Below are 27,943 nucleotides of genomic sequence, written 5' to 3'. Positions count from 1 at the left end.
AAGCTCTGGGTTTGATCCTCAGCACTATTAAATAAACAGAAAACCAGAAACCTATTGAGAAATGAGATTTTTTTTCTGAGAATAATATCTGCAAACAGGTTAATGGTTACAGAGAACTATAATAGAACAAAATATATGTTTTAAAACTAGTTTCTTTTAGTTGGAGCCATCAAGTGTGGACAGAGAATGATATTAATGAGCTAAGTTCAAGAAGATGAAATCATAAAAGAAAAGCCATACATTTAGGTTTTTTAAAAGCATCAATACAGAACAGAGCAGATGTGACAGCAGCTCCTCAGTTTTTTGTTAGCCACAAGTTCCTCAGCAGCCAGGGTTGGGCAAGGCTAATTGGGAGGCTAAAACAATATTCAGATGCATTAATTGAGTGCATCAGTACTTACACCAAAGAAAGAAATGTTTACATTGCTTTTGGGTTCTATCCACAAATTATATGCATTAATTAAATATTATTTGTAGAACTAATAATATTTTTTTAAAGATTCATGTTGTATAAAACAACCAAAGCTAAGGAAATTTGGATATTGTACATTTCCTTAGTTTTTTCTTTTTGGCTCTATAATAGCTAATAACCATAGCTCAGACTTCCTGAGTATTTAAAGTTGATCAAGTACTAGGGTCATCATACATATTAACTCTTTAAATATTTATAACAAGTACTATCACTTCTCTTTTGCAGATGGGGAAACAGAGGCACAGCATAACTGGGTCAACTATGTGAAGTCACAAAGTTCACGAGTAGAAGAGCTGAGTATAATCCAAACAGTATGGTTTCAGTGTCTGTGCTCCAAATCATTCCCTGCATTTTTTCTCCTCCAAGGATATTGGAAATGGAAGATGGAGGATACTGTAAGTAATATATTGTAAAGTCTTGGCAAATGAGAGAACAATGTTTGAAATACAAAAAGTCCATTAGGAAGTAGGTGTTTTCCAACTAGTAGTGCATTTTTTTGTCTAATGAATTAATAATTTGATTCTCCCTGATTCCATTTCTCCATTGTTGACCTTGTCTAATTTGAAAGCATTGCTGACTAGGGATGTAGATTTGTGGTAAGGCATTTGCTAGCAGCAGACCTGGATTCTATGTCCAGTATCAGAGAAAACAAACAACAACAAAACCCAAAATACCCCAATACCTCAAAACAATGGAGAGTAACAAGGGAAAATTTACAAATTTAAATTGCAAGTAGAGCCATTCACATTTTGTTAAATCTTTCTTTGATAAGTCAATAAGAGAAAGCATTATATGAATGACAATCCTAAAGAAGGGAAGAAATTCGACAATGATAACAGATCTTTTTGGAGAGAAGGGATAGGATATCACTTTTCCTATTTACCTAAATTTTTGTATGTGTTTTTTTTTTTTTTCACTACTGAAATAAACCATCATCCTTGAAAACATGGGTGGAAAAGGATTTGGGGGATGTACTGAAATTCAGTATAAACACTCACTGACCTCTTTTTTTTGTTGTTTTGTTTTGGTGCTGGGATTGAACCTGGGGTCACTACTCACTGAGTACAACCCAAATCTTTTTGATTGTTTGGAGACAGAGTGTCTCTAAATTGCTGAAGCTGGACTTGAACTTGTGATCCTCCTATCTTCTCTCTCTAGTTGATGAGATTTCAGATATGGGTCACCATACCCAACATGCTGACTTATTATAAAGACATCAGAAAGTATGCTAATCAAAAGTGCCATAGATGGGGACAGAATTCCAGCAATTCCATTGAAACAAAAGTAAATGACAGAAGAAAACCAATTACAGCCTCCGTAAGGAGGAATTTATACATCACGCTGGCATTATATTTTGGTCATTTAATGCTTGCAACAGTATTTTGAGAAAGAAAGTATTTTCCTCACTTGAATGATGAGAAAATTGGGTTTTAGATATGCTAGGTCCTTTGTCCCATGACCCTCAAAAATTAGGTAGGTTTCAAAGAAGCTCAGATGACAAAGCATATGCCTATAGCAATACCGGCCCATGCAAAGGACAGTGGTCACAATGCTCACAAGGTGACCAAACATCTGCTTCTTGATGCCTGGATTGAAGCCAGGCTTTGTGCATGCTAGTAAGATGAGGTTAACAGAGAAGGAGGGACAGAGCCGGGATGGGAATATGAAGACAGATGGAACGTCTGGTAATGTAAGGAGGAGAAGAAAGTTCACCAGAAGCAGCTGAGCTGGCCACATTTATAAAAGATGAATTGATCAGTTGCTTGTTGATAGTTTGCAATGCTATTCCAGACAGCCCAGCCATCCAAACAAACCTGTGGATTTCTCCACAGCTGGGTAGAAATGTAAAAAAAGATTCCAGCCAAGAAGTCATTAGAGTAGGCCAAACAAAATCAATTCGTTTATGACTTGTCACTTTGGAAGCTGGGGAATTAGAGGTTTTCTAATGTTAGTCAAGCAACTGTTTATTGGCCTCACTGCAAAACTGCTTTTGAAGTTCAACTTGACCTAGAGATGACCTCACAAAATGCTTTACAAAGCTGTGAAAATTTTCGTTTTACACATGCCTGTGAGTGCCATAGAAGATGGGTCTTTAGACTCTGATTAGAGCTGTACTGAGCCAAGCCTGCAGAAGAGTATGTCTGTACTACAGGCTGAGCCGAACTGCCTGTGGGTACAAGAGAAAAACCAGAGAACATGCAGGGTGGGCTGACAACGCGCAATGTTTATATTAGGCATAGAATTTAGCAAATCGCCTCATGAAAATTTTATGACAGCTTTACAGATGGCCAGTTTGAGTACCTAGCCATCAAGTAGAATATGAGGAACACTCTGGAAGAGAAAATGGGAGAGAACCCACCATGAGCATCCAACTAAAAACCAACCAACCAACCAACAAAAAAAAAACCAAATCCACTGTGTCTCAGAAAGCTTGCCATAAGGAATAGATCTTCCCTACAAACAAATACTGTGAATATTTGTCGGATATTCTGAATAAAGAGTTTATAAAGAGTTTTGTTCTTTTTCTGATATTTATTAAATGCATGTTCTCTGGTTTGTGGAAGTCATATTTTCTATGAAAATCTACATTTGTGACTGCTTAAAATTTTCCTACAAGGTCATATTTTCTATAAAAATCGAGTATTTATGACCACCTTTTTGTTTTCCTACTTCCATAGGGATTTCACCTTAGCTCATAGCTGGGAAAATATACTCTGCATTTAAGTTTTCTGTCTTCCTTCCTGAGTCAGTGGTTTGGACTGGACTTCAAGTCCTCTTAGTTAATTGGCTATTTCTCAGAGACAACATATTTTGCTGGAGACTCATCACAAAAAAAGAGAAAAGTATATTCATTCACACTTTGCATAGAATTAATTTAGTAGACAGTCTATGATCTCTATTAGGAAATAATCCTGAACAGAAGTCTGGACTTCTTTAAGAAAAATGTAAAAGAGGGTTTAATTACTAAATTCCTCAGTTTCTTTTTTGTGCCTTTTAGAACATATATGAGATTAAAAATAATTACAACCAAGTAAAAATATGCTAGACTTGTGACCAAATTTTGTTTTCATATCTATTAGCAATAAAATTTCAGTCAAAACATTTTTGCTCTGTGACCTCTAGCTAGTCTGCTATAAAATAGGGTAAAAATTGGCTCCAGTACTCCCCAAGGTTTTTAGAAACTTCTAATCTCTGTTAACTCTTAGGTGGTAAAATAATTTTAAGGTATAAATTTTGTAAGAATATTGTACTTTATCAAATCATGTCATTACTTTGCTTTCTATGTAAGTCTTAATTTCCTTACATGATTAAATTCACCAGAAAGATGAAAAAAAATCAATTAATAGTTTCAAAAGTCAAATAAAAAAATATAAATGGATGTTCAAGTCTGAGTTCTGGCTCTTACCCTTTGTTTATGGTCACACCACCAGTCATGTCCCATGCATAGATGAACATGGAACTGCATCACCTTCCCAGCTGAAGGTGACATGGAAGAGGGAGGAGGGAGAGAACAGAGGAGGAAGAAAAGAGGGAGGGAAGCAGAGAATAAAGGAAAGGACAAATGAAGAGAAAGGACAGGGAATAGAATTAAAGAAGGGAAAGGAAGGGAGGAGGGAGAGTAGAAACACCTTTGCTTTGAAAACAAAGTACTGGGTGACACGTCCTTATATCTTCTTTTGATTTACTGAAGCAGTCATTGTCACAGTCAACATTACTAAAATAAAAGATGGAATATTATCTTATGAAATGGATAGAACTAGAAAGCAGTATTTATGAAATCTCTCATTCTAGATCCACAATCTAGTAATCTAACTGATAACCATGCTGTGGCAAACAGCTGATAAATACATGACGTGTCTGATGCATTTAACTGGGTGGAGGTCAAAGCTAAACCTTTCATTAAAATATGGACCATGCTAGAAGTTTGGGGAAGAGCTGTAGAAGTGATAACTGTAGGGTCCAAAGTGCCTAGTGGCCTCCCATGCCCATACACAGGCCACGTAAGCCAATCTCAAATGCAGTCAAGCTCACTTGAGCTTGGGCAGAATACTCTATGCTCTCTTCTGGATCATGGGTGGCCATTCATCAACTATATAGCAAGGCCACTTCTCGTTCACCTCCCCCATCTTGAAGGAGGCTCTGCATCTTGCAACAGGTTGACAGGAAGTCTTTCCCATTAACCTTCTTGGTTTCAATGAGGCTTGTGATTTTACACAAGCCTCATTGAAACCAATGAGGTATAGGTGCAAACTATAAAATCATACAGTGGCAGTGTGAAAAGAACCTTGCAATCAGAGTGCCCCATCCCTTGTGTTGTGTATCATTTGGTTCCTCTGGTTTGATGGTGTCCTGTGGGAACAGTGATGTGGGGAGCTGAGACCGTGCTGAGCTTACCTTTTCTATCTGTGTAAGTGAAACTGCCTATGTACATTTGGGCTTGTTGTTTATTTACTGGTCAGATCTATGGACATGGGGAAAGCCAAGAGAAGAGTTGCACCGCTCTGCTGCTGAAAGACTACATAGCCACTTGATAATAGATACATAAAAAGAACAGAATCGGCATATACTTAGCACGTCTATGGAAAGGGATACAGAAGTGGAAGAGACCTAGTCCTGATCTCAAGTAGTTAACAGACTAAAAAGAAAGAAAAGTTATTTCCATTTGCACTGGAGAAAAATAAAGATAAAATTCTTGGAAGTGGAAGATTGTAAATGTAAGAAGCTATCAGAAAATTTGAAAATATTAAGAAAAATGAAATACATAATACATTTTTAGAGACAGGAAAAGATAAATGACTCATAAGTTACCCAATGTATTATGTAAACCCAGTGTTTTCTTTTTATTTCATTTAAAGCAACTGTATGTAAGTTAAAAGCCCAGAAGAGCAATAGTTAAAATCATGGAATTATTTAAGTAACAGATTTTTAAGTTCCATCGTATACCTCTAAATTCAGAAAGGGGGGATACTTTTGTTCCTGGTCAGTGTTGAAACTTTTCTGACCTGCAGAGCTTAGGCTAATGTTGTGTCTCAAGAAGTATATGCTGATTATGAAACTGAATTGATGCTTTTTGTCAGGTGTGTGTATGTGTTCACCTGTCTTCTTACTGCTTTATTCATCAAAATCACTTTGGGTTGGTAAGTGTCAGGAGAGACAGATCATTTTTCTGCAGCCAAAAATTTCTTCTAGAGGGGAATCCCCCATGCTCCTTGCTGGCAGCCTGCACATGATACCTGGCGTACCCTGGAAGCAGGCTGGGAAAGAGATCGTAAGTCTCAGTTACAGATGTACCCTGATGTGCCTTTTCTACCCCAGGTCACCATGGGGGCTAATATTCTCAAGTCAGGGGCTTCTCAATCTTTCCAGAGAATAAAACTCTGTGACCTCATCAGGAGACTACAGAGACTGACAAAGAGCTTTGTAGGTCCAGTTGTTTCCAATAAATCCATCTTTTTCCATCTCCATTCCTCACCTAGATATCTCATGGTGTTAATTTCCGTGGGGTTAACTGGCTCGTTTTCCACAGGTGTCTCTGTTTTTGTTGAGAGTTGGGATGTAGCTCTGTCTCTGCTGGTAAAGCAATTTTTAAAAAATCACATTTTTCCTCCATTGTCTCCTTCTTTCTCATTCACTTTGTCCTTGTGGTTTACTATCTTTCCAAAACTCTTTTATTTCCCCTTTTGTGGGTTTGGGAAAGGATAAGAGATGGATGCTATTAGGCAGTCTTAAATCTGCAAGAAGAAATCCCCAGTGCAATTGGGTGGAATATACCACTCGTTTTTGTATCATCAATGTGTTTTACAGTAATTGTCTGTACAAGGTGTCTTACAAAGAAATTAACACTAAATAACTGGATAGGTTTGCACCTTGAGCACAAAGGTACAAACTAGTTTGGTTCAGCAAATATTTTCTGAGCAGGAAAATATTCTATACCAGGATCATTGACAATTGATATGAGCATAGGTAAAACACAATTCTTAATCCTTGTGGTCAATGATGTTTTGAAATTCCTTTGGAAAGGAGTGAATATGAAAAACTTACTGTGCGTATAAGAGAGCACATTAGTCAGGCTTGTATCCTAGACTTTCTAGGAGCTGGGAAGAAGAAAAAGCCACTGAAACATGATTATAATTATATAATTAAGAATTAGTGGACAATACCCCATGGAATTAATTTATCCTCATCATTCTTTATAAATGCTATTTTCCTTTGAATCCATGAAATTGAGGTGAGTCTTCTACGCCATACACCTCAATAATAAAAGTAGATGATTAAGCATCTTTGTCTCTGAGCTTGCTTTCACTCTTTTCTTTTTTTATTCTTTTGTTACTACATTATAGTTATACATAATAGTTGGGCTTGTTCTAACATAATCATACATGCATGAAATTTAATCTACTCCATTTCAGTCCCTAGTACTCCCCCTTTCCCTCATTTCTTTTCTCTCCCTATTCCCCTTCCTCTGCTCTCTTGGTCTATTTTCTACTCATTTATCTACTTATTTTTAATTGGTGCTTTATAAGTATGCATAAAGGTAGAATTCAGATACAGAATTCATATTTATGCATGCACATACCATTATTTTGTCAAACTCATTCCAACATTTCCTCCCTTTTCCCTTCCCTCCGCCCTCCCCCTAAAGCTTGCTTTCATTTTAAGAAGAAAAGTGATAGTTTGTTTTGCAAACCAAAGAAATAAAATTGTATAATTTTAAAAGGAAATTTTCAGCCAATTTTTTAAAATTAAAATAACCAAGTGGATCAAATGCAAAGAATCTTTAGACATTGATGAGGATTAAAGGAGAGAGAAGAAAACATAAAAGGGATGTACTATTCAAAACTCACTTACCAAAAGCCCAAATTATGGTAATACAAATAAAATGGAAACTTATTGTCTCAGTAGCACAGGTGCTCAAACGCAATTGATAGGACCAAATTTGACTCTGTTGCTCTGGTCTCTTGTGAACTGGCTTCACTTTGACAGATTTTACCTTCAGGTGCACTCCTACCAGCTTAGCAACCCAAGCAGAAAGATTTTCTTCGATGATTCTAGCAAAAGTACCAATCATGAGTCTCTAATTTGCTAAGCCTGAACCACGTTTCTTCCTCTCACCCTTAATCGAGAGGACTGGATTGCCCTAGTCAACTGCATGGAAGGAGAGTGGAGTGAGGTGGTTAGTTAAAGGAAATGGGGCCAGGAAAGTGAGGAGAGCTTCTAAAACAGTAAAACCCATAGATAAAAAAAAAACTGGTATAAGATAATACCGGTGGAGTTGTGGCTACATCATCATTAAAAAAAAAATCTTTTAAGTTCTGAGACAAGCCAAATTGCCTAGCACTTGAGTGTAGCTATTTTTGAATTATTTACTGTTCTTCCACCACCTTTGCCCACAGCAACTATTAGCGCCCATCTCTTACTAAAAGGCCACCTGACTGGAGAGGCTGAGAAAAATATCCAATAACCTCTATTGAAAGGAAAGAATTCTTATTTTTAGCTTTCTGGTATTTGATCTTAATTGCTTTCAGACTGGGATGACTACAGTGAGATTTGTACATTTGAAGGCTGCCAAAAAGAGAAGGGGAACAAGTCAAATATTAAAGAAAACCTCCTCACACATTCAAAAGAGAAGGATTTTTAAAAAATTTTTAAAGAAAATGTTAGTTCTATTTTTAACTCCCTTTTGGGTTTTCTAAGGCTTAGACTGAGATAAGGAGAAATAGGTCAGGCAGCAAAAAGCTTTAAAAGAAAAAAAAATTATACTTGGGAATCATTAACCCTTTATTAACAAGTTTTTGACAGGGGGAAGAAGATAGAGAAAGCAAAGGATTCCTAGCTATTCAAGTCTCAACAATCTCAGAATTTTCTGCATAGAGACTTGGAAGAATTCTAAAAGGGAATTTGTTCTTCAGGAGAAATTTCAGTAAAAACATAGGATACTATGGAGATGTATGGGTTATGAAAACTGTCCTTCTAAATGGGAGAATATCATGCTAAGCGAAGTAAGCCAATCCCAAAAAACAAAGTCCGAATGTTCTCTCTGATAAGTGGATGCTGATTCATAATGGGGGAGGGGTCATGGGAAGAATGGAAGAAATTTTATTGGGCAAAGGGGAGGGAGGAGAGTAGGGGGTAATGGGGTAGGTAACATGGTGGAATGAGATGAACATCATTATCCTAGGTACACATTTGATTGCACAAATGGTGTGACTCTGCATCGTGCACAACCAGAGAAGTTGTGCTCTATTTGTGTACAATGACTCAAAATGCATTCTGCTGTCATGTATAACTAATTAGAAAAAAATTTTTCTAAATTAAAAAATGTTTAAAAGAAAACTGTCCTTCTAGAAAGAGCTACCAAAGTAACTGTCATCTTAATGTGTAAAGATGTGGGTAAGTAAAACTGGCCAGTGGCCAATAATTCTGCACATCAAGTTATATAAAGCTGTTTTCCAAACATTTCGCATGATCAACACAACTCCTTTCAAGTAAGTTTTTTAGCTGGATTCCTGGAGTAACACACCCATCACCAAACTCTGCTTGCAAATTCATCTGAAGCTGATAATTTTCAGGTTCCAACTTTCAGTGGCTTGACATTCAAGAGCATCCTGAGATTGGTAGTTTTCACAGCCAGCTCATCTGGAGGACATCACAGAGAGGCCAAGAAAGATGGGTGATCTGCATCTGCCATATTGTATGCAATATAGATTATTCTGCTTGATTCAGGCTTAACATTTTCCAGATGAAGCTTCTTCTAAGAGGCTCTTCATTTACCTACACATCTGTCTTTCTCCTTGAGGAGCCCTTTCCTAAGTACTCAGTCTTCCTACTGACTTCCCTCCACTTTGAAACTCCATATACAGGAATAGCTCAGTATTGAACAATGTATAGTCTAACATCTTAATTATTTCAAATGAAAATCTTGCTCATGAATTTGAAATTTTTGGAGGGCTAGGATAAATACTTTTTGGTTTGATGTCTCATTCTAAGAAACCTCTGAATAGACAATTTGAAACTAGAGATAAGAGGAATTCTCACTACACAGTTGGGCTACAATGATATCAAAGTACAAATTCCCTGGGATATTAGTAAGAGAGGAAAGAATTTATTACTTATGACAATAATAATTAGACCAAAAGTCACGTGAAAAGTTATACCTGGACTTAAATGAGTGTCCACTCATTTTGATACAGATCGTATAGTGAGTGTTTAAAGGATAAACATATTGTCTTTAATCTACACTATGCCTAATGGTCAACTGATACTTGTTTACATCCTGATAATTCCTTGAACATTAAGTTCTTTCATCTGAGAATTAAGTATTTTACCATAAGCCAAAGAGAAAAATCTTGCTCAGTGAGGAACTCCAATGCCTCAAAAGAAAGAATGTAACATTCAAATTTGTCACATGGTAAAATATAACTTTTGTAATTTTCCTTTCTGACTCTCTCTGATCCAAACAAACCTGAATCAATTGTTTCCTTTCTCAAGAGGGTCCTGTGGAAAAAAAAAAGTGGCTCAGAATAATAATTTTGCACATGATTTTTAAAATGCACTCTAAAAGAATAAATTTTAAAATAAACAATGACCCTTAATGTTTCTTTATAACAAAATAGACAAAAAAGGGGTTAATCCAAACCTTATATTTGCAGAGAAAGCTAAACTGTTTCCCTGGAAACAAATCGGGCAGCTTGCAAATGGATACAGGATCATAGATTTCTGACCCAAAGAAATGAAAGAGACAAAAATGGCTAACTGGGATGCAGAGATGTTCTGTGGAGATCAATAATAACAGTTCCTCAGATCATGGCATTTGGAAAGAAGCAATGGACATGCTACTAGGAAATTGTGGACATGTCAAGATCTGATCCACATTCTGAAACACTTTTGTCTTTTTGTTCCTCTCTTTGCTGCTTGGGGTCAGACAAGAGGAGGAAAGGGGATTGTGATCTAGTGCAGTTGGCACAGTGAAGGGGCCTCTCTAAACCACAATTAATCAGGGAAGTGTGTACAAAGAAACAGCCTTCCATAGCCCTTCAGCCATTGTTCTCTGTGTTTGCTCTGTTTTTAGGAGCTGCCCTAATTGAATCCACCACAGCATTCCTTTTCAGCATAGCCCAGAATGATGTCTGCCTCTCCTTCATTGACAGCTGCTATACAAGCAAGCCATCCTGTTGCTTGATGAAATGAGTGAACTGATGGCTCTAAAGTCATCAAATCTCAAAATTAAAAATAGTCACTCAATCACTATTTATGTCACCTTACCCTGAGAAGTTCATACCAGTGGTAAAGGAAAAACATATTGTCTTTAATGTGCACTATGCCTAATGGTCAATTAGTTAACCTTACCGAACTGGTTTCTCTAAAGAAAAGGGCATTTTCTAAGTTAAGTGCACTATAAAATAGAGAGCAATAAAATTTTCAGATTATGACATCATATTATGCTAGATTTGCTATTTTTCCAAGTGGAAAGAACCAGAAACACTAAAACACAAAATATATATATAAAGTGTGTGTGTGTGTATATACATATATAAAATATTATAACATATCATACACAAAACATGTTTATATATGACATATATAACATTTTCAATATGTTTAAATAAGTAATATACATATACAATGATCTATGTTTTTAAGAAATCAGATTACTACATATATGTTATATATGTGTGTGTATATATACATATGAACATACATATATATATATATATATATATATATATATATATATATATATATATATATATATATTAGAGGGAGAGAGAGAGGCCAGAAGAACACAGACTACAGAAATTTTACATTTTATATACTATTTTGTGATCTGTATTGTGTTTCTGGTCTCCATGTGTGTATATGTATATGTATACGTATATGTATAATGTATATGTATGTGTGTGTGTGTGTGCATAACATATATATTACATATTATATATATATATATATATATATACATAAAATCTGATGCCATACAAGCACCTATCACCAAAATATTACAAATAATGTACATTATTTCTCATTGAAATATTGTATATGACCTTCATTACATAATAGCTGCTTTGTGCTTCTGGATATATGTTCATACAAATGTACACACACACACACACAATTTAGTTTGGGAACATAAAATAGTCTGTATTCTTTATTCTTTATTTTTCCATATGCATTAAATTAACCTAGACTAAAATGTCAGCTCTATTACTTACTTATGGCAAAACCTGGGGCAAGTTACTTCTCTTTATTTATTTTATAAGGCCACAAATGCATAAAATAATACATTTAAAAAGTTAACATTTGCCAAATGCCGAGTGCAGTGTAAACCCTTAATGAATGCTGATAGTTGCCTTGACAGCTGCTGTGACCAAAGCAAATTCACAATCACATATGCATCAGAGTTGGAGCAGTCATTTAAAATATAATGTTCTCATTTTCAACACACAAAACAGGACTAAAAGTCCTCTTTACTACCGGTATGTACTCTTTCCACTATAGACAGGCTTTGAGAAACATTTGCATTTGAATATGAGACTATCCCATATTCTGAAAATTAACTTTAAAGCAGACAATAAAATTTAAACTGGGAGTGTTTGTGGGCTCTGAAGAAATTTGAAAATTGCTTTCAATTTCCTGATTCTCCCTCCTGAAGTCCATGTAAGGTAGTAATAAAGAGCAAAGCAGAGTTGCCATCTCTCTAGTGTTCCCTGCTGAGAAGAAAGCATCCTGCAGCACCCCTGGATGCCAACAGAGCAAATAATTAGGCTGAGTGCTCTTTCCACTGCCAATGAGTTGGAAAGTGAAATTTGTTGTGCATGCACTGGAATGCCAGGGACACCAGCTGTCCTTTAAGTCATTAACATTTGTTGAGAATCTATTATATGATTGCAAATTGAAAGATTATTCTTCTTTTCCAGGTGCTTGACGTCTCTAAAAGAAGTGAAAAAATTATCATTTATCCATTGAGGAAAAACAAATTCCACGAAGGACACAGTGGTAGGAAAATCCCAAAAGGGAATGATAAATGTAAGCTGGCGTGTGGATGGGAAGTTCTCTCCTAGAATTATTAGGAGGTGAAAGTTTGAAGCCTTTCTACGTGTGGTCAGAGACAAGAGAGAGGTATGAAGAGAAAAGCAGACAGTGTCATTAAGATAAAGAAAAATACAGAGCAGTAGGTTATACCTGCACTTTACATGAGCTGTGTACCCATTTACCATTTCATAAAACCATCCAGGAGACAATGAAGACTTTACTGTTAAACATCTATTTTTAGGGTTAATTTTGATCTCTCAAAAGAAAGCAATGTTAAAGTATGAATTCAAAGAAGGGCCCCCATTAACCTTGTCCCACAGGACTTTCTTTGTTTTGGTTTTTGTACCAGGATTTAACCCAGGGATTTAACCACTGAGCCACATCTCCAGCCCTTTTAGTATTTTATTTAGAGACAGGTTCTTGCTAAGTTGCTTAGGGCCTCACTACATTGCTGAGGTTGGCTTTGACCTCACCATCCTCCTCTTTCAGCCTCCAGAGCCTCTGGGGTTACAGGCATGCGCCACATGCTCAGCACCCATAGGCTTTTCATTAGCAACCTATCATTTCTAAACTTAAATAAAACCAATGAACAGAATTAAGCATTCCAGGGCTATTGCTTTAAAGAAAAGAAAACATTTGTGAGAAACAATTTCAAAGTAAATACTACAAAATGAAAATTTAGTATGTCGATATCAGTTATACCTCCCAAAACAAATTTACAAGATTGCCTCTGACTTTCACTATTTTATTCTTTCAGAAAGAGTCCAGATAGTACAATCCACTAAGTATTGGCATTATCATAAAAAAAGAAATTACTTAACAAAGTCAAAATATTTTTTATTTAAGGACAAAACTCGGTATATAATATCGGTATTTTACATGAACTTCATATGATGAAGTTTCAAAAAATTAGGAAGCCTTTTATCTCTCTAAAAGATTTCAATTTGTCATGTATAGTTATTTGTTGTAAGGATTCAAAGACAAATATAAAAGAGTAGTAAAGGCTAGGAGATACCTTGAAAATATCAGGATGATTATTATTTAAGTAAAGTCACAATTAAGAATTTAACAAGCTGGATACTGTGGTGTACACCTGTAATCCTAGTGGTTCCATAGGCTGAGGTAGGAGAATGGAGAGTTCAAAGCCAGCCTCAGCAAAAGCGAGGTGCTAAGCAACTCAGTGAGACCCTGTCTCTAAATAAAATACAAAATAGGGCTGGGGATGTGGCTCAGTAGTCAAGGACCCCTGAGTTCAATCTCCAGTACCAAAAACAACAATAACAGAAAAGAATTTAATAAATGCTTTCTGGATATCTACTAAGAAAATCTTGTGCCAAATGGCATAGTACATCCAATATAAGTAATTCCTTTGGCTTGTAACAGATTAGGTATTTAATAAGAAAGAAAGTGTCCAAATACTGGTGTAATCCAAGCCCCTGGAGATGGTAACATAGTCATCAATAAAAATAGTAATACTACAAAAATATTTTCTTTTAGTGCTCACTTTTTAATATATTACTTAGAAATATCTAATTCTCTAGTGACATTAACATCAAAAAATAAGGATAAAAGTTCAAATATACCATTTTTTCTTGTCTATCTCTTGTATACATATTGAGTAGTTGTCTAAAATTTTGTGGACTATTTATATTTTAACACATGACTAGTAACTTGTTCTACCTTTTAAGTACTTCAGTTATATAAATGACTAATACTCTTTTATATCCAAATAGGGCCTTTGCAAGGAATGCCCTTTTTCAAGGTCTGTAAAGTCTGCCTGAAATTGGATTTTAAAAATGGAATGCAATAGTCCTAATTTAACTTAAGGGTAGACAAGCCCGTATTCATATTTTGAATATGGGTAAGTCACCTTTCTGTTTCTGTCTCATCTATCTACCTTACCCAAGATCTCATGTGATCTTGTTGATCAGAGGAGCACATCATTGAAGCAGTCACTTTTGGGGCTAGACTATAAATGAAACCCTGGTCCCTTTCATGTTTTTCACTATTAGTGCTGAACCTATTCTTCTAAAACTCAATAGTATTTTTTTTTCTTATAAATGTATTACTTTTTGGGTGGGTGGGGGGCATGGAACTTGGGACTGAACTCAGGGGCACTCGCCCACTGAGCCACATCCCCAGCCTTACTTTGTATTTTATTTAGAGACAGGGTCTCACTGGGTTGCTTAGTGCCTTGCTTTTGCTGAGGCTGACTTTGAACTCTCCATCCTCCTCTCTCAGCCTCCAGAGCCACTAGAATTACAGCTGTACTTTATTCATGGCTAAAGAGGATCTTTTTTGATAACTCTCTGGGCCTCCACATATGCCAGGATTCTCATCTGTTAATTTATCCCTACTTTTTAGTCCAATTTGACATCATCTGTAAATCTGAAGATTCTAGATTACTATAAAGATAATAGTGAAATGCTCATTAAGACCAAATTCAACACCAGTTGAGAATACCTGAACTTTAAGTTGTTTGTTTATATCTGCACTAACTATGTTTTCTTTCTTTTATTTTGCTCTTTAAAGATACCAAAATAATTACAGGTATTATCACATAAGGGATAAGGGCCTTTTTTTTTTTTACAAATTTATTAATGGTTTTGGAAAATGCCAAATAAAGTATATCCACATTCCCTTTCCACAAAGCCCAAAAGAGAACTTATAATTTTAAGTAAGCTGAAATCTTCTTAAAGGATTATGGCTATGTGCTCAGATATTGTATGGACCATGTCAGATCCCCACATAGGGATGAGAGAACTAGAAGTTCCTTGAATGTTTCTGGAGCTTTTGCTAGAAGGATCCTGAAGAATAGTAATACAGTATCTGGTAGGCACAGAAAATTTGTCAAAGAAAATCTTGCATTTTAGCACTTAGAAGTAAATTTAAGATTTACTCTTAAACTCTATATGGAATCTAAAGTAGAACAATTCATCTTTAGAAATTTATTTATAGATGTTGGTCATACAGCAATGAAATAATTTGGTTATGTTGAAATCTGTGCTCTACCAAGGGCATCACAGGGAGATACCATGATGTTTTAAGTAGAAGACAGTAGAATAGAACTATCCCCCAAAATTGGCATAGTTGATAATCACAGAGTATTTTTTATAGGCTTTAATAGACATACTTATGTATTTCAAAAGAATTTTCCCACTTTGGAATTTTCCCATTCTTTGGAAGACAATGAGTTCCTCTAAGTTTGGGAATACACCTGTTGCCTGAGTTCTAAAGAATTCAAGGGCACTATTGTAGTTAATATAATAGCTCAATGGAGGACTCTATATTATCTAATGTTTTTTTTTCCTTTCTAATACCATTCCTACTTCCAAAACTACTCATTTAAAATATCAAATATCAAATTCAGATGCTTAGAAAACATTACAGGAAAGCTTCACTACTGCATAGTATTACCCAGAAAGGGATCTAGTTGTGCTGAAAGTCATAAAAAAAAAGAAAGCTAAAGTTAAAATCAAAGCATATGGATATTCATTTGAACATTCTGGTAGAAGTAAGATAGATCAGAGGTTGCTCATCATCTTGATCACATGAAATTAACCAATCACATTTTAAAATAAATTTTTTCTCTATAAATACAGTGAGAAACCAGTAAATGGCTAACCTTTCCATTTCCTGGTAAGATTTAGTTATTAGAAATATAATTATGCATCAGAATGGCAATCATTGAGTACGCAAATAGCAATTATTGCTGGCAATATTTTGGGGAAAATGTACATTGTTGGTGGGACTGCAAATTAGTATAGCCACTTTGGAAATCAGTACAAAAATGCCTCAAAAGGTTAGAAATGCAACTCCCATATGACCCAGGTATCCCATTTCTTGGCATTTATCCAAAAGAACTAAAATCAGTCTAGTATAGTGAAACATGCATATCAATGTTTATAGCAGCACAATTTACAATATCCAAGCCAAAGAACCAGCCCAGGTGCTCCTCAACAGATGAATGGATTAATTAAAATATATATACACAATAGAGTTTTACTCAGCCATAAAGAAAAATGAAAGTATATCATTTGCTGGTAAATTGATGGAAGTGCAGAACATCATGCAAAATGAAATAAGCCAGACTCAAAGTCAACGGTTAGATATTTTCTCTCATATGTGGAAAGTAGAGAATTAAAAAAAAAAAGAAGAGATCTCAGGGAAATACAATAAAATACAGGAAGCAGATCTAGAGATCAAGAGTGAGTAGGGGAGGGCATGGAGAAGTACTGAGGGATGAAATCTACCAAGTTACGCTATGCCCATGCAAATATACCATATTGAATCCAACATTCATATATAATTATGATGGGCTTTTTGTATTAAAACAATAATAGAAGGAAGATCAGTAGAATAGAGCAAGTGGATCTAGGGGACGGAGAAGAGAAGGGAAAGGGAAGGTAATGGGGAATGAAATTGATCAAATTATGATGCATATATATACAAGTATGGCATAATCTCACTATTATGTTAAATTATAATGAACCAAGAAAGAACATGGCAGAGAGTTATCTAGAACATGGCAGAGAGTCCCAATGGCTTAGATTCAAATGCAACATTTCTAACCATTTCATGGTGCTACTTTAAAATAAGGAGAGAGTATCCAATGGGGTGAAGAATCTTTCATAGCAAAGAAAATGTATATGTTTGATTCTGTGACATCTCAGCATCTCCCCTTATTCCTCAGCTTGGAAGACTGTGTAGTTACTTTATGTAAGTTACTTTGTCATAGCCCTGTCAGAGAGGATGTCTCAACAAGATGTCTCTTGAAGATGTAGTTAACTAATGTTTCATGTTTTTCTAAGGATTATTGGTTTTCAGCATTGAACTTTAAGAACTGCCAATATTTTTAGTATATTTTTTCTCTTGTATTTGCTTGTCATAAAATTTTTGTTGGTATTTTTTAAGTTATCTTGGGGTATTAAAAAGGAAAAATACTACCAGTATAATTTTTGAAAAAAAACAATTAAAATTAATTTCAAGAAAAATGTGTTTAGTTTTCTCTGAATTTCTGTGATACATTCCTAAGTTGCTTAGAAAAAATTTAGGAGCAAGTTATCAGCTTGGGAAAGGAGCATCTTAGACTCTTATGATCATCTTAGAATTAGCTAGGTAAACTTTCAGCTCCACAAAAAAAAAATATCACTCATTATTTATTCTTTGCATTTTCAAATTGACTCAAGATAACAGGGTTAAGTCATCTAAGGCATCTTAAAAGTTGTTCTCAAAAACATTTAGATGCATCCAGGTGCAGTATTCCCAGTGACTTGGGAGTCTGGGGGAGGAGAATCCCAAGTTCAAGGCCAGCTTCAGCAATTCAGCAAAACCCTCAGCAACTTAGTATGACCTCTTCTTAGAATGGGATGGGCTCAGTAGTAGAGTGTATTACAGTTTGGATGTACTGTGTCCCCCAAGAGCTCATGTGTGAGACAATGCAACAAAGTTTAGAGGAGAAATGATTGGGTTAAGAGAGCATTAATCCAATCATCGAATTCATCCCTTGATGGGATTAACTAGGTGGTGGCTGAAATTGGGTAAGGTGTGGCTGGAGGGGGGTGGGTCATTGGGGGTGTGCCTTTGGGGTATACATTTTGTGTCTGGTGAGTGGAGTCTCTCTCTTCTAGTCATCATGTGAGTTGTTTTCCTCAGCCACATTCTTCCTCCATGATGTTCAAACCCGAGGAATGGAGCCTGCTGTCTATGGATCAAGATCTCTGAAATTAGGAACCCTAAATAAACTTTTCCTCGCCTAAAACTGTTCTGGTTAGGTTTTTTTAGTCACAGCAGTGAAAAAGCATGTTAAAACAAGTGCTTTCACAGAATGTGCAAAGGAAGAGGGCTGTCCATGTAGCTCAGTGGTACAGGGCTTGCCTAGAATGTGGGAAGCCTTGAGTTCCATCCCCAATATGGGGATGAGAAAGGGGCACTGACCCATTCAAATGCAAAATATGTCCTTTTTAAAATTTGCACAGGCTTTTACTAAGTTTGCTCCTTCTGTTGCTTACCTGTACAGCTGCCCATATGACAAGTTTAAGCCTACATTAATCATCTCTCCGTGACACTGATAAATATTCATAGAATCCTGAGAGGAGTAGGAGGATAAGAAATAGAATCTATTTAAATTGCTACATTTAAAGCCAACTTCATTTTTTTAAGCTCATATTCTTACCCTGTTTAGTATACATGGCTAAAAAACGAGTCATCAAAGAAAACTGTGTACACTGTTAGAGGATTGAAATAAGAATGTGACTAATTATTTCATATCCAATAATATGAAATATAACAGCTTCTATTTTTATACAATTGTAGTAAGTCAAAATGTTGCTAGTTAGGGTTTTATTACCAAACTTGCTGAAAGAAGGAACAGAACAGTGAGAAGGGAAAAAGATTGTTGAAATGGACTTAAGAGAATTAAAGATGCTTCTCTGAAATATAAAGACCTGGGGGAGGGGAGTAGTAACTTAATGGGAAATTGTGTGCTAAGCCCTTAGGTCAAATTTCCAGCAGGAGGTTTAAAAAAAAAAAAAAAAGATTTGAGCAAAGCCACACCCCTTTATAGAATATTAGAAAATTCTGCTGACCAGATTTTTTTCTTGCCAATTGGTGATAGTCCATCTGTAAGACGGGCATGTTAAATGTGACCAATTAAGATAATAAATAAAAATTGAAATGGAAAAGTGGAAAAGCAACTCTGCTCCTTAATTATGAACATGTCTGTGATGGGGAACATTCTTGAGACCAAAAAAGTGGGGGTGGGTGGATGCAGAAACAAATGAAACACAGAAATAGCTTCTAGAACTCCCTATTTTATAATTTTTTTTTTGACCATTTTCTTCTCTATTTATAGTGCGTGGTGATTTGGAGCAGGTCACCTGTCTTTTGGGCTCCTGAGAATTCATTCAGTAAGTTTCAGTAAGTTCACTCACTCTCAGACATGTTCAGTGACCTGGTTTAATAAGGGCCTTTTTATTTGTTGCTGTCAACAGGCAGTCCTGCAGACCTTTATGATCTCAGTGGGAAGCTTCACAAGCATGGTCAAATTCAAGTTTAATGAAAACCTACGCCATTTACAAGGAACTGAGAAGAGAACTCTGGTCTATTTCCTGCTGTGGCTAACATTGGAAGCACAGTAACTTCCTAGTCAATCACGGAAGGAAGTAGAACTCTTCCAACTGGTGAAACATTATTTTCTCCATGCTAGAATAATAGATTTATTGAACGTCAAGAACATGAGAACATAATGGAGTCCCCTGTCAATAAACACATTTCAATTTCAGCTGGGTTAATTTAGAGGGGGTGGGATGATGGTAGTGGGTGTTTCTAGAGATATTCCCTGTGATCTGGTCAAGGACTTTAAGTGTATACGTTATGAACATGGTCTCAGTGCAAAGATCATGACCCATTTTGAATACAGTAGAGGAAAGTTTGGACTCCATGAATGGACTGGTTCTCTTTATCAATACTCAAAAACCATGGTACCCTTTGTACCCTGAGTGCTTGATCTCAAGACAGCATGGTGTAGTTTTTGGACACTTACAGGAGGTCCTCTAAGTCTTCAGAACATCTTCTCTTAAGAACTGTCTTCCCTGATGCTCCAAGTGAACCAAGTTCAAACAATTCTGCCATCTAGGACTTAATGGCAAGCACAGAGGAATCATGGCTTCTGCTCTGCCCTATGTGTTCCTGCTCCACAGAGGTGCCGCCTGTCTGTCTCCAATTTTCTCATTCTATACAGAACTTCAAGGGGAATCTTATCTACTTCTTGATTTCAAATATAATCTTCACATAATTATGTCTGGCTAAATTGTACATGGACAATGAGGTCCAGAGGTCACCTTGAATCATCTTTGACCCCAGAAGCCTCTGTGAGTTTCCACACACTGCTGCAGCACTGTGGTTTTACCTCAATTATGGAAAATGATCTCACTTTATTTATTTTCTCTCTGGTGGCTAGAGAGTGATCCTCCTCAAGGGCAGAGTTCCCCTCTTTCTTCTCTCCAGACCTGACAAAATGCTCCCAACACAAAAAACACCTGAGGCATCTTTAATTTACTATAAGATTGTACAATCCTTAGGTGTAGCCTGCTCTAAACATCTATGTCAAAGAAACCCATTGGTTGAATTAATGAATTAATGTCCTCATTTTTTATTTATAGTGTGAAAAATTTTCAGAGAAGTTATTTATTCAATTGAACACCTCCAATGTCACATTCTGGTTTGGATGCTGGGCTTACCAGAGTGATCACATGGAACCTTCTTGTTGTTTATACTACTGTCAGGAAAACAGGCATTAATTAATACTACAATTAAAGAGTTCATGATTATGAAATGGAATAAAATATTCAAAAGAAAACAATATGGTTGTATGAGGGTGGGAAACCCCAATTGCAAGAGGGCACATCATAGAGGCAGAAACTTAAAAATGGCTTCTATGGTTTAAACTGAGAGGAGGTCTAAGAAGCAGGTGGGGGTCTGAACCATATTCCTGTTCAGGGTTGAAGGGCATTGGCACACACCACCCCAAAATACATCATTTGGGTATACTGATTTTCTGAATTGAAGTAAACTGAGAAACAAAAGATGCAGGAAGGACTCTTTGCCCCCCCCCCCCCCCCCCGCTTTCTATCTAAAGATAGGAAATAAGCTTCCTGTGAGAAATGTGCCTCCTGTAACCAAGATTATGCATATTTCTGGAGATAGAATCTACACCAAGATGAGTTAAATAAACAAACTTTATTAAAATAACTGTTACTATCATCAGTTTCTTCCATTACAGTTCCTACTCATTTTCCCCAAATTTACTGCCCTTTGAAATCCAAATCCTTTACCTTATTCTAGTCACTTCTCCACACTTTCGCTTCCTTTGTTAAAAGGCTCTATAAATCTCCAATCTAATCATTTCTTTGGGTTTTCTACTTTGTGACACGAAAGAATATTAACATCAAATAAACTACATATTTTTTCTCCTGTTAACCTGCCTTTTCTACTTTAATTTGTAGTCACTACATTTTATAAGGAGGTAGAGGAAAAGTTTTTCTTTCTCTAAGGGATCTTATTGAAGATTTTTGAGTTTCATTCTAAAATGAGAGAAGGATTTTAATTGATCAGATTTGCAGCTTGAAATACCAATGCAAAAAATCTCTGGACATAAGGAGAGGATGAGTGGAAGAGACTAGCTAGTACTCATTCCCATACTTCAGAGAATGGAAATGATATTTTGAACAAGAGCCTGACAAGAGTAGACAGTCATAAGCCAAGGTATTTGATGGCTACTTAGAAAAAATATGATGGCACTTGTAGATGGAATAGATGTGAGAAGAGGAGGCTATAGAATCAAGGTCACTCCAGCATTCCTGGCACATGCAAACTTTACTGAGACAGAACAGGGAAGGGACCAAGAGTAAGATGAAAAATCACATTTTAGACACATGGAATTTGAGATACCTTTGACCTATCCAAGTGGAAATGTTGTATCAAAAGTTGAATTTTGTAGAATTCAGAGAAGAGATATAAACTAGATTTAGTTTATATATTATTATACATTCCGAGGAGTGCATAATATTTGTCATTAAAGCCATGGGTGTGGGTGATATTGCCTTGGGAAAGAAAAGAAAGTGAGATTCTTCATCTATGTGCTGCTGCTTCAATTACCTCCCAGATGTTCTAGTCCACTGCATTCTCTTCTTCTATTAACCTGTTGTCTGCTCCTTCCCCTTCAGTGGTTTCTCTGAATTATGAATTTGTGTGGAAAGAAAACTTGGAGATCATTAGGCCTAATCTCCAAATTTTAGAGGTAAAGAAACTGCAGAAGTTTATACAAGATCATACTGATCTTCTGAGGAAACAAAAGCTGAAGCCTAAAAAGAGGTCAATTACTCCAAAGGGATTCCATTTGGAAATACTGGAAGACAACTGTAAGAATCCCTAGTACTTAGAAGCCTACAGATACCGATGTGTGTTTTTCTGTCACAAATACATAACACCATGCAAAAGACCTCCCAAGGTAGTAGTAAAAAAGGGAGCAAAAGTTTGAATTGGACCTATTGTGGTTTAATATTAGTAAACTCTGCAAAATGGGGCCAAAAGCTTGAACTATCCATTTCCTTCTCTATGAGGAGAGATTAAATAAAAATTACTTTGAAAAATTGCTACATAAAAACTAATGTATTTAAAGATACCGATTGCATAATAGGTTTCCAAATTATTAACTAATAATTTCCTACAAAGATGCCATGGAAATAATAAATCTTTTTTATTTAAAAAAATAAAAGCTCAAGGGCTCATTCAAACCCTATTGAAATACTGAAACATCAAAAATGCAATTATTTCTCTTATCAGGATTTAAAGACAATTATATGGTATAACATCCTTCAGTTCTAATTCTAAAGAGCATCATGAACATTAATAAAAAATCTACATCCAAATAATGCTCGATCTTATTATAATGTAATATATTACCTAGAAATAAAGTACAAAAAAGCACTATTGCAACATCTTCCTAAACAACTGAAGGCCCGTGCTATCTGCTTTAATTCATTCAACTATGAATGAAGCCAAGATAAATAGAATAGTTATAAAATACTACAAAAAATGAACCAAATAACCTTAAAATGTAAAATTAATCATTTCCTCTTTTATTCATAAACTTTTGTGATCTGCCTTGATTTGGATCTCTTTTCTGCTTACATTCAGAGTTTAAATACAAAGAATTTCAGCTGATATGAGTGGCATAGCTTGCTTTACCAAAGATTCTCAGATGAAAAGATAAATAAACTCCCTAAGTTGCAGGATATGAATTCTAGGGACATAGTTATCCTGCAAGAATAAGACTTAGGGGTTCATTTAGAGAAAATTCTCAGCAAAATGTGCAAATATATTTTTAGCCTTACAGTTATTTGTTTCCAATTCAAAGAATTAATTGTGTAAAAATTGCATGAGCACATTTATGAAAATCTTATGTAGTAATATTTGAACTTCCTCTTTCACTTTTTATTGTGATGGAGCACTTCCATTGAAAGCCCAGATGTAGGCACACTTGAATAGGGAAGATTCTTGGCAAAATCACTCCTGAACACATTTCTCAGACACTTCACCAGGGCTTATTCCTTACATATCTCCTAAATATGATGTGAAACAATCATTTTTAAAATCAGTTTTAAAATATCAATCCCCTGGTTCCATCTTTGAATGAATTTGAATGTTTGCTCTTTGAGTTTGTATCTGTATCCTACAAATTCCACCTCCCTCCAATGAATCTGTCATATTCACACTGTAATCAAATCAGCACTAGGTCCTGCCCCAAATGTGAATTCTCCTTTCATAAAAATTTTCTGTGTATACTTCATTATCATTAGTATTATTTTGCAATCATGAAGACTTTATGTCTGATATATATGCCATGGGGGATCACTTCCGGATACAATTTGAATGTTAAGATGGGGAAATTTATAAAATACGAAAGGAAAGTACAGTACCCAGTAAAACAAAAAGTAGAAGGTCTGTGGTAGAGAATTGGAGGAGACGAGGAAACCCATTATTAATTCTGAGAATAGGTCTGTGGAACTAGGGTAAGTACTTTAAAGTCACTAGGAAGTGAGGAAGATTTTCCTTACACTTCTCTTTCTTCATGTGTTGTATTGTTGTCAACCCGCAGATAGGCTTCTGATTCTCTATGCACATGACCATTATCCAGCCTCTAAGATTATATCACCTCAATCTGGGAAAGTACACATGTGTGTATCACCTCTTTCACTCTCTCTCTACATGGAAGTTCCGGGAATATTAATAGAATTTCAGGGAGACAGAGCTGATGAGCCAAGTTCTGGTCAGCTCTACAACTGATCTCAAGCCCTGGCTTGGCGACATCAGGTCACATGCCACCAATGGCATTGCCTAAGCTTTCTCCAGCTGAGAAGAGGGGGAGAAAACAATGTTGTGAATTTTTTCCCCTAGGGGAAAAAAACAATGCTATGATTAGATATACCCAGGAATGTCTCCCTTCCTGACTAATGTGACAAATCTGTTCAAGGATTTTTCTTCTGGTCTTCAGACCATGGAAATCAGAAGGTTGTGTTCGAAACAAACTCTAAAACCAAAAATTAGAATTCATAGATATTTTGCTGGGAAAAAGACACACTTAATATAAGACCCAACCTATTATTAGGTATTTTATATTTGTCATAAGACTCATTGACATGATTCTGGATCTGGATCCCAGATGTAGCAGGGGAATGGATCACATCATCCTTTTTCTCAACTATTTTCAGGTTTAGGTAGCTGAAAGTACATCTTTGCCATCATGACATAAAGTATGGGTGCTGCCTATATATTTGGATAAGTGCCCATTCTCCACAAAACCTGTTGACATCTAACAGTCTTAGGAGTTGCAAGACTCTTAACTTGGTTGTAAAGAAAATAGGAAGAATTCGATTCTTCTTCTTCTTGCCCTTCTTCCCTCCCCCAAATGAAACTTAAAAAGCTATTAGATAAAGTGGAGAGCCATGACTGAGACCAGATTATAGAAAGATGATCAGAACCCTTGAAAGGGAACAGGAAGAACTACACAGGTAATTTGGCACTGTGCCTAGAGCATGGGTGAAATACAAGTGTTTTCTGGAGCTCACTCCAGCTCTGTGGTCTGGCTTTTGTGAGTGAACTTTCTTAAACTTCAGGGTTGAAATTGAGATTCTGGCTTAGACCAACTGAACTAGGCCCATAAATTGTACTTCTAACAAATTTCCAGGTGATACTGACATGAATGACCCATGAACCATGCTTGGAAGCATAAAGACTTTTAGAAAGCATAAATTGTGTAACCTGAAAGAGTAGGAAAAATGATATTTGAAACCCTTTCTTCTTTGTGGAAATAGTTCATAGAAAGGATAAACTCCTTCTCTCCCCAGGGATTGCCCTACCTCATTTCACACACCACAGGCCTTCATCACAGTTGGCTTTGGCTCTACTAAGGATGGTGAAGTTGGCAGATCTCCTATTGGATTAGTAGCTCTGCAGAAGAATGTGAGGAAGGCTCAGAGAGAGAGAAAGGAGATGCAAGAGCCAAGAAAGTAAGCAGCAGGAAACAAGTTGAGCCACAAAAAGAGAAATTAACAATACCTAGGTACCATAGGTAAAAATATGAGGAGGGAAATTATTAAAAATGACTAAAAAATTGGATAAAAGTGGATGGGGCTTGAGGCAACTACAATTTGAAGATATTATTATGCAGAAGTTGATAAATACTAGACTTAATACTAGATATACAAAATTACATCTATAGAAAGGTATCTAATTTAAATGTAAACCAAAAGCTCAACTACTAGGGAAGCTGAGGCAAGAGGATCAAATTCAAGGCCAGGCTGGGTACTTTAGTGAGACCTATTCTCCAAACCAAACCTAGCAGGCATAAGGCCCTACGTCCAGTACTATATAGACATGCAAAAATATTCTAGGAAATGGAATAAGAATTTAATTTGATAATAAGTTGAACATATTAATATTAATACGAAAGTCATTGACATCATCTTTATGTAAGAACAGTCACTATTGTTTTAAATCAATTAATATTAAAACAATTAAAAGTGATTTTCAGGTTTATTCTCAATCTTTATGACCACTCTTATTTTTCAGTTATGATCTTAATGTTGTCAATAAAGAATTCTCCAGGTTGTTAAGATATTGTTATCCAAAGAACTCAGTCAAAAACTTTAAACTCAAATAGAATATATAACTCAAGCATGAATCTGAGCTTACTTAATATGATGAACAAACTTTTTTCATTGTTGATTCACCTGTACACTGTTATAAAAATTCCTGAATTGGAATGTCTTTTGATAGGTCATGCATGGGTAAATTGACCATGGTTCTCAGCTCAGGTAAATAATGTAATGCATTATCTACCCACTTCTAAAGAAGATAAACTCATTCCTTTTATTGGCTCAATAAAGTGTGAGCAAATATTCTCATATTGTGTTTATATATAAACTTTATTCTCTCTACCACAGGTAGTTTAAGCTTTACCTGAGACATAAGACACATACAAAATAACTTGAAAGCAAAATAGAAAATAATAATTGCCATAATAAAGGGGAAAAGTTTTTGAAGGTACAAAGAAAACGAAAAACTTAAGATTGTTTTCATCAAAGAGTTCTCAGAACTAAGTATTCAAGTTAAAAATAAATTTAAGTAAGAATGGCCTGGAAGTAGGATGGTGAGGAAAGCAGATTTGGAATAAATCCACAGATATAGAAAATACAGGGTGTTGGAACAAGGTGGGCACAAGAGTGAACAAGAGGGGAAAATGAGGACATGTTGTATTAAAGCAAAATGTCATTCTGTTTTGGGTCCCCAGCTCAACTCCACCTCCTTTCTTTCAGATCAACAACACCTTCAAATTCCAACACTCTAGTTCTGATTTTTAGTCTCTTCTCAAGGCTGAAGCATACTGATCATGGTCCTCCCTTGACCTTGGTTCATGGGGAAGCATCCCACAACCCTTACACTGACATCTCCTCAAGCACCTTCCTGACTCATGCTCAGTATCTGCAGTCCTTCTTGTCACTTATCATCAAGGGTTTGTCAATTTGACCTCACCTTATCCCTAAACTGTGCTGGGCCACGCTTCTGTTGGCCTCTGTATCCCATTTTTTCTCTAGCTTCTTCCAATCATACCTATAGTTTCCCTATTTCCTATAATGATTCCTTTATCTCTCAGACATCCAATTAGAAGCAAAAATGTTAGGCCATGTTCTCCTTTTATCCTGAGTGCCAAGTCATTCATCAAATTCTCATGCTTTTGTCTTTTTAGTACTTCAGTCTCTGCATATCAGAACCTTGTTGTCCAAACTATTCCTTCAACAGGCTTACCATAATGACTCTAGTGCTTATTGAATGCCAATTAGTCCTAAGCATGCTCATCATAAGTTTCAGTGCAAAAGTTTTAAATGTCTCCATATTTCCTCAGATAGCTGAATTAAATTATTTTGATTGACTTTCAGAACTCCTCACAATTTGATTCAACTCTACTTTTCCCTGTCTTGCCTCCCTGCTCTGTGTCATTTAGTCACTGTCAGTGCAAGCAGAGCTGGTGGTAACCATTCCATAGTGATGATTCCCCCTTACCTGTCAAATTCAGGGCACCACTGTGCTTCAGGAACTCTTTCCTGACTTGTTTATTTTTTTCTTTTTTACCTTCCACACATAATCTACGTGACATCATTTTATACACCTATTTTAACATTGTTTTTTTCCCCTCTGTTATTTCACGTTCACTCTGTCTTTACAAACTAACAAAGTAAGGTCATGTTTTTTGGCTTCATATTTCTGATTTTAGATGTCTAACATAATGATGAACATGCTACAGGTATTTTATTAGTAGTTATTGAATAATGAGCTACAGAGAAAAAAATGAGTGGTTTGGAACAGAATTTATAGAACAATTAT

The 27,943-nt window shown here is 35.9% G+C and overlaps 1 protein-coding gene across 13 annotated transcripts in view; it reads right to left on the bottom strand.

Moving 5' to 3' along the window:
• Rgs7 (regulator of G protein signaling 7) overlaps positions 1-27,943 on the bottom strand; it is a 466,064-nt gene that overhangs the window by 216,759 nt on the left and 221,362 nt on the right. The gene's annotated exons all lie outside the window — the stretch shown is intronic.

Source organism: Ictidomys tridecemlineatus, chromosome 10 (assembly GCF_052094955.1).
Source record: "Ictidomys tridecemlineatus isolate mIctTri1 chromosome 10, mIctTri1.hap1, whole genome shotgun sequence".
Taxonomy (NCBI): domain Eukaryota; kingdom Metazoa; phylum Chordata; class Mammalia; order Rodentia; family Sciuridae; genus Ictidomys; species Ictidomys tridecemlineatus.
This window is presented reverse-complemented; position numbering and strand designations above follow the sequence as displayed.